Raw genomic sequence first — 6,788 nt, 5'->3', positions numbered from 1 at the left:
TAGTAGGAGGAGAGCGCTTGGCTTCTGGGTTGCGACTACCACCAATCAGAGCATACATGGATGACATGACAACCATGACTACAACAGTAGCCTGCACTAATCGGTTATTGGGGAAGTTAACAGATAATATTGAATGGGCACGAATGCAATTTAAGCCCTCTAAATCAAGGAGCATCTCGATAGTTAAAGGAAAGGTAGTAGATAAAACATTCTTCATTAATGGTGAGGCAATACCAACAGTTTCTGAGAAGCCAGTGAAGAGTCTTGGGACATGGTACGATGGGGATCTAAAGGATACAGTTCGAGGGGGAGAAGTTAGACGACAAGCAGTGGAAGGGTTGAAGAGCATAAACAGCTGTGCTCTACCAGGCAAACTAAAACTCTGGTGAGGTGCGAAAGCAGGAGGAGTGGATGAGGTGTATAAAGGCCATTTCCCAGGCCAAGCAGGGAGAGTGGATGAGATGGGAGAGTGTGGAACAATGGGCTGGCAAGATCTTTGGTCAATGGAAGAGATTAGGATCAGTTTCCTTATTAGGTCAACATATGATGTTCTCCCATCACCGCAGAACCTAAACCTCTGGGTAGGAGAGGATCCCTCTTGTCCTTTGTGTTCTTCACCTGCCACATTAAGGCAAATTTTGACAGGATGTAAGGTGGCTCTTAGCCAAGGTCGGTATACTTGGCGCCATGACCAAGTATTGTGATGTTTGGCTTTAGCATTGGAAGGCAAACGTAGTATGACCAATAAGTTGCCGCCTGTTCTAGCAAAACATTACACGCAGAAGACAATATTCCTCCGCCCAGGCGAGCAACCACCAAAAAAAGGTCCTAACACCAATTCTCGCCCAGGACAACTGGAAGCTGCTAGGGACTGGAAGATGCTGGCTGATCTTGATCAACGGCTTATTTTTCCACCTGAGATTGCTACCACTAACCTACGATCAGATATTGTTTTGTGGTCTGGATCAGCACGCATTGTTCAACTGATAGAGTTAACAGTGCCATGGGAGGATGCGGTAGATGAGGTGTCACGGGTGACAAAGACGCCTAGCGAGCGGAACCCTCTTGATGAGTCACGAGTTTCCTGAGGGAACGATTTGTATGCGACACATCCCACTCCGGTTCTGGGTGTGGCAGAAACTATAGCTGTGTCCCAATGTGAAGGCTGCATCCTCCGAAGGCCGCGGACTTCGAAGGATGCAGCCTATTCGTCCTTCGAAGGACGCACCTTGTAGCCTTCATAGGATTTCCTAATTGCGCATCCAGGTGTTCCCGATTACCGCTCCATGGCGCCAAGCAACAGTGCGAGATGGAGCTGCCGTCCTGATCATTAATTTGTTATAATTGAGTAAACAGCTATGGAGCCAGAATTGGCTATTGTCATTTTTATGTTTTATATTTTACTGAGGATGTTAAATACATGAATTTTCTAAACGACATTTAGGCCACTTGTCTTTAAAGTCAATTTTTTAGGAGGAAAAAGCTCAGTATAATAGAATAAGCAAAAAAAAACTTCACATATAAAAAAGAAATATAACACAAACACAAGGTTAGGTTATATAAAAATAAAACATTCATGAATTATTTTATGATTATTACTGTCTTCAGTGAACTCAACGCAAATGATAATAATATTATTATTATTAGCCTACATTTAGGCTACATATTTAGAAGGCGGTTTTATCCAAAAAAGGAACAAAGAAATTCGTCAAATGTCAGTCATAATACAGGGCTAAGATTATCACAAAGAAACACAAGATTTTGACGCAAATGTGTGTGGGAGTGTGAGCGCGCACTGCATGGCACGGAGGCGCGGCCGCGAACACTTGCATTTTCCCATCAACAGTGGAAACAACTTAAAAAATACTCTATAATTTCTGGTCATACAGAAAAGAATAATACATCATTCGCAACTACTTTTATTTGTCCAAACTCACATAACAAGAAAACGTTGTGCTTTTGTAAAATAAAATAAAACAATCAGTCGCGCTTTCATGATCTCCGTGAACTGGAGCGCGTCTCATAAATGAACTGAAACAAAATATACCTTGCCTAAAGCTTGAAATGTTCACTTTTAAACGAACAATTAAAATGCCTCGTTATTTATGCAGACACATTTATTATCATTAGCCTATAAATCATGGTTCCAGAGACATGCCTCTTCTCATTCAGCATTGCGGGAAAAATATAATTTCCAGGTTCTAATCTGGCCTTAGAAAACCAGTAAAATCGACATTTGTCCCATAGTAATTTGTGAATATTTTAAATGTTTAATAAAGGGGCAAAGTTTTTTTTTTTTTTTCAGCATTTGTGTAGCCTTCTACAGTTCAAATTTTGGTGTTCAACTTTGGCTTTTAAAAATACAACAACCTTTCATTTTTAGTTTTTCAATTACGGGTTAAAAAAAAGAAAAACAAATGGACGCAAAAGTAGGCTACCTTATATTATTAAATATTTAAAATAATGTATTTGTAGAAAGGTTTGATAGTCAATTAAAATACTAGTAAAATCAAAGACTTTAATCTAAAAAACTATCACTAAACTATCTTTAGTTTAATAGTCTGTGTAAATTTGCATCCATTCTTTTTTAATTTTTTTAACCCGTAAATGAAAAACGAAAAATGAACGGTTTTAAAAGGCATAGTTCAACACCAACATTTGAATTTGAACTGTAGGCTACACACCAAATCCTGCACCAAAAATGCTGTCGTCACCGGCGCGCAATGAATTATGGGGTAGGATCAAGGTAGGCTAGGCCGCTAAGTGTCCATTTATGAATACTTCCTTTCACGGGGAAACGAAGGGTGCATTTGGCGTCGCTTTTGAATCAGGGTAGCCTTCGTCACGCCGTGATGACGCAACCGGCCTTCGAATACGGCCTTCGAAGGATGCGGAATTGAATTGGGACAGCCTTCATCGCGCCGCGGTGACGCAATCGGCCTTCAAATGCGTCCTTCGAAGAGGCAGCCTTTGAATTGGGACAGCCTTCGTCACGCCGCTGTGACGCAATCGGCCTTCAAATGCGGCCTTCGGAGGACGCAGCCTTCACATTGGGACACAGCTATTGTCTGGCCTGATTAGCGCTAATGCACTGCAGGTGCGAGAGAGAGAGAAGCGGCGTTCACACAGGCTTCCTGCTTCACAAGTCAAAGATAAAAGGGCTATTCAGAGAGGTTTGAAGGAAGTTAAGGAAAGGAGTTCTGGTTTTCTCAGAGCAGTTTTGGGCACAAGCTTGCTCAGGGAAGTTGTCTGGGTGTGGAGGCCGCCCATTGAAGTCTGCTGGATCAGAGTTCGTCTGTGGAAATCTGCTGGACTGATTTATCGATTGAGTCTGCGCTGTGAAAGGAGAGAGGAAGATAAGTGAATTGGTTTCATCTTATGAACATTTGAAAAGCTCGAAGAGGATGCAGTGAATGTAAATCTGACTGTTGGGAAAGCTATGTGTTTCAGGAGTGTAACAAATGGATTGAGGCCTCTGATCAGCCCTATCGTGTGAGTGAATTGCAGTGCTTTTGCCTTATTTATATACCTTGATTCATTGCCGTGGATTTGAAGTGAACACGAGTGTGGTGTGCTTTTGCTGAGAAGTGGCCCCAACCCCTGCTTACACGTTTGTGCAAAGTTATTATATCTGCTCTCCATCAAAAGCCCAGAGTGATACAGCTGAGCTGGAAAGTATCCTGTACTGAAAAGAATCCTTACCTTCCTACTTACCGTCTGAGTCTGGAAGTATGCAGCATCGCTGGTGAAGTAAGCTTTTAAACCACTGTCTCACTACTGTGCACTATCGAAAGTATCCCGTACTGAGAAGAATCCTTACCTTTCTACTTATCGTCTGACTATGGCAGTATGCAGCACCGCTGGTGAAGTAAGCTTTTGAATCATTGTCCCACTACCGTGCACTGACGAAAGTATCCTGTACTGCGAAGAATCCTTACCTTTATACTTATCGTCTGAGTCTGGAAGTATGCAGCACCGCTGGTGAAGTAAGCCTTTAAATCATTGTCCCACTACCGTGCACTGACGAAAGTATCCTGTACTGCGAAGAATCCTTACCTTCCTACTTACCGTCTGAGTCTGGAAGTATGCAGCATCGCTGGTGAAGTAAGCTTTTGAATCATTGCCCCACTACTGTGCACTGACGAAAGTATCCTGTACTGAAAAGAATCCTTATCTTCCTACTTACCGCCTGAGTCTGGAAGTATGCAGCATCGCTGGTGAAGTAAGCTTTTAAACCACTGTCTCACTACTGTGCACTGACGAAAGTATCCCGTACTGAGAAGAATCCTTACCTTTCTACTTATCGTCTGAGTCTGGAAGTATGCAGCACCGCTGGTGAAGTAAGCCTTTAAATCATTGTCCCACTACCGTGCACTGACGAAAGTATCCTGTACTGAGAAGAATCCTTACCTTCCTACTTACCGCCTGAGTCTGGAAGTATGCAGCATCGCTGGTGAAGTAAGCTTTTAAACCACTGTCTCACTACTGTGCACTGACAAAAGTATCCCGTACTGAGAAGAATCCTTACCTTTCTACTTATCGTCTGAGTCTGGAAGTATGCAGCATCGCTGGTGAAGTAAGCTTTTAAACCACTGTCTCACTACTGTGCACTGACGAAAGTATCCTGTACTGCGAAGTATCCTTACCTTCCTACATACCGTTTGAGTCCTGGAGTGAGCCGTATCCTTGGTGAAGTCGCCGTTAGGGCGAAACTGTGACGTTCGATCAGTACCTACTCATAGCCGAAGAAGACCTAGAGGACACTGAAGTCTATCAAGTTGGTGCTCGTTGATATATTGTGTTCAATAAAGATTGTTATTCCTTTGAACTTATCTCTGGTCTGTGTCGTCCATCTGTTGCGGTCCCGTGGTGTCGGCTCCTCACGGTGGTGTCTAGGTCAGGGTTGGCTGGTCATCCGAGTCCGCCCCGGCCCGCACCGGTGACAGAGGCATATGAGAGGAAGAAACTGCGGTATGCTCATCTGTCCGCTGAAGCAGAACAGCGAGGATGGAGAGTCCAGGTTTATCCAGTGGAAGTGGGTTGTCGAGGTTTTGTTGCACACTCTACAACCCGGTTCCTCAGAGACGTCGGATTCAGTGGCCTTCTACTCTCGTGTAATGGAAATCATACAGTAAAAACAGTAACAATACAGTAAAAACAGTATTATTGTACAATTCAACTGTTTTTGAACTGTTTTTTACTTTAATATATTTTAAAATGTCATTTATTCCTGTGATTGCAAAGCTAATTAGCATCAGCATCATTACTCCAGCCCTCAATGTCACATGAACCTGAAATCATTCTAATATGCTGATTTGGTGCTCAAGAAAAGTTTCTTATCATTATCAATGATATTATATTATAACTCCTTTCTTTTTTTGCATTTTTTATGTCAGTGTTTCATTGCTTGCTGACTGTAATAAGAAACTTATAGTTTATTGTGGCGAGCAGGACGAGGCCGGGTGACGTGAGAGCGGCGCGAGGCCGGTGGCGTGAGTGGTAATGAGCGACACCTGTGAGACGCACCGGTCTCGCATCTCTCACGGAGGAGCGGAAGCATAAAGGAGGAGCGACGACGGTGAAGATCGAGAGAGGAACAGGCCTTATTTTATGTTGTGTTTTGTTTCTGTGGCCAGCAGTCGACCGTGAGGGGCTGCTGGCTTTACTTTCATTTTGTATTTGTTTATTTTATTATTAAAGTGTTGAATGTTCACCGGTTCCCGCCTCCTTCTTCCCATAACATCTGAACCCCGTTACATTGGTGCCGAAACCCGGGAGGAAGGAGGGACACGCTGTCGGAGAGCCCTCGCTGCTGAGGGGGATCGCGGTGCTGAGGAGGTCGGGTAGCACGAGGGAGCCATGGCCGCCGATTGTTGCCCGAGGCGATGGTGCTGGAGCGATGTAACAGCAGGTGGGACAGGGACCTCGCTGCCGTGCTCCTGGGTCGAGGAGGGGTGCCTGCTGTCCGAGAGGGAGCGGAGGAGTCGCTCCCGTTCGCCGTGGGCCGGAGCCTGTTGCCGTCGGCCTTGATGGGGGCGGAGCAGGGAACGGAGGACTCGCTGCCGGCTGCCCTCGACCGGAGGAGCCATCGCCGTCCGCCAGGAGGCGGAGGAGTGTCGAACCTTTCCCCAACGGATGTCCAGTACCATCGCATGGCACCGCGAGTGAGTCTCTCAGCTGGCAGAGGACCGAGCGGCAGTGTGTCCGGGAACCGGACCATGATTTTTTTTTTTTTCTCCTCTCTCCCCTCTCTCGTATCTGTCGCTCCTCATGCTTCCGTCTCCTGTTCTCTCGCCTCGTCTATCCATACCCCCAGGTGCCGCGGCCACCGTGATCGGTTCCCCCGGAGGGGGGGGAGTAGAGCGCAGTCTCGTGGGTACCCCCCGGCCTGCGAGGGGCGATGGGGGTATGTGGCGAGCAGGACGAGGCCGGGTGACGTGAGAGCGGCGCGAGGCCGGTGGCGTGAGTGGTAATGAGCGACACCTGTGAGACGCACCGGTCTCGCATCTCTCACGGAGGAGCGGAAGCATAAAGGAGGAGCGACGACGGTGAAGATCGAGAGAGGAACAGGCCTTATTTTATGTTGTGTTTTGTTTCTGTGGCCAGCAGTCGACCGTGAGGGGCTGCTGGCTTTACTTTCATTTTGTATTTGTTTATTTTATTATTAAAGTGTTGAATGTTCACCGGTTCCCGCCTCCTTCTTCCCATAACATCTGAACCCCGTTACATTTATATACTGTGAAATATCTTATTAGATGTCTATGTATGGACTAAATGCTTCCCTTCTT

This window comes from Rhinichthys klamathensis, unplaced genomic scaffold (assembly GCF_029890125.1).
Source record: "Rhinichthys klamathensis goyatoka isolate OS25496 unplaced genomic scaffold, OSU_Roscu_1.1 h1tg000170l_1, whole genome shotgun sequence".
NCBI lineage: Eukaryota > Metazoa > Chordata > Actinopteri > Cypriniformes > Leuciscidae > Rhinichthys > Rhinichthys klamathensis.
The sequence above is the reverse complement of the archived record's forward strand: the minus strand, read 5'-3'. Positions refer to the sequence as shown.